The sequence below is a fragment of the Nannospalax galili genome, unplaced genomic scaffold, assembly GCF_000622305.1.
Source record: "Nannospalax galili isolate Female #2095 unplaced genomic scaffold, S.galili_v1.0 scaffold6527, whole genome shotgun sequence".
Classification (NCBI taxonomy): Eukaryota; Metazoa; Chordata; class Mammalia; order Rodentia; family Spalacidae; genus Nannospalax; species Nannospalax galili.
This window is the reverse complement of record NW_008355487.1, coordinates 9990-11669: the sequence shown is the minus strand read 5'-3', so window position 1 is coordinate 11669 and position 1680 is coordinate 9990.

Below are 1680 nucleotides of genomic sequence, written 5' to 3'. Positions count from 1 at the left end.
ACTGAGTCTAATCAGTGATGTCCATACACTCACGAATGTGGACCATACACTTATGAATATGGCAGCACAGGAGTGCTGCCAGTCTACCAGGGATCACGCCCTTGAAGAAACCTTCCTCCTTTGTGACAATTCCTAAGTCTAAAAGAAGAAGGAATATGATGTAGATGTCTCCCTTATGTGGGCACTTCACACGTTATTTCTTCTCTGTACTCTGACCAGTTAGGTGTTGTGTTATTAACCATCTATAGTACATAGATAAGGATTGAGATCTATCTATCTATCATCTATCTATCTATCACCTATCATCTATCTATTTATTGCAATTAGATGATTACTATATCCTTTTAGCAAAATAATAGAAATATTTTCACTTCTAAGGCCTCTTAGCTCCCCAGGCATTGTTCTTAGTCAAATTTACAGTACCAAACATGTCTCTTCCTGTGAGTCAGGCCTTAAATCCAATAAGAAAGCTTTTGATTTTTCCCTGGTGCAATCACACTACTGTTGCATTTACTCATGGTCACATCTTGCCACCACAGTTGTTACTGTAGTTCACAGGGATCATACTGGATAGGCCTGTTGGGGAATTTTAATTCTTCAGCCTGGATAGCACTTTCTGGAACTATGAAAGCTAGCCAGAAATGAGAAAGCTTCCATGTCGGTACCAATCTGGTAACTAAATGTGTGGTATCTCTAGCAATGGGATCTTACTATAACATTGTGGTTTAGTACAGAACAAAATAGCAATACTCACATTGTTTAGTAGGGCATCTGGAATGCACCCCCCAGCCAACCACTTTAAGGGAGGTGTACCCTCAACCAACAAAGGCGATATACCACCCATGGAGACTTGGTGTTTTACTTTGTAGTCTATGACTTCCATCAGGAGCATTATCCTCTGTGAACGAATATATAATGCACCTCTCAAAAGCCACACATATGCACATATATGTGTGTGTGTGTATGTGTGTAGGCTAAAAATAGTTTTCTACATTCTTGTTTAAGTCATATTCCCTTGCTCTTTCCATGCTCTTTCATTCCTCTCCTAATTTAAATATTCCTCCCCCAATTGGCCCCTTTCTTATCACATGTGTTATTCAATGTAGCCCAATTGACAAGAAAACCCATTTTGGTCACTCTAGGTTTCTTTCTCCAGCTAATAATCACTGTGCCTGTCCAGTGGCTTCACGTACCAAGTGGCCATGGTGACAGGATCAGAGGTCTGGAATAGACTTCTCTACAAAACTTCCAATGAACATCCTCAGATTTATTAGATTCATTAATAAATATCTAAGCTATCAGCAATAAACAGTAAAGTAGGATACTTCAAATGGCACCATTGCCTTGGATTACTAGTAGTTATCTAGAGATGGCTGTTCTCATGAAAATTTTTCCACCACGTAAGGAACAGCACTTTGTTCTTGCTAAAATCAACATTCTTTCAACCAACACCATTTAACAATAGCATAAGGAGAATGAAAAGCCTGTCCACCTTCTGTCTTCTTCCTGCCAACATGAAGTAGCTAGTGGCATTGTCTCTTTCCACATGTAAGATTTTCTGAAACTATTTTTTATTGCATTCTTTTTCATTCTTCCACTATTCTGTTACAAATCAGTTACATCAGATTCTTGTTGATTTATTGCTTTTGCTTTACCTGAAACATAGTTATGACATATATC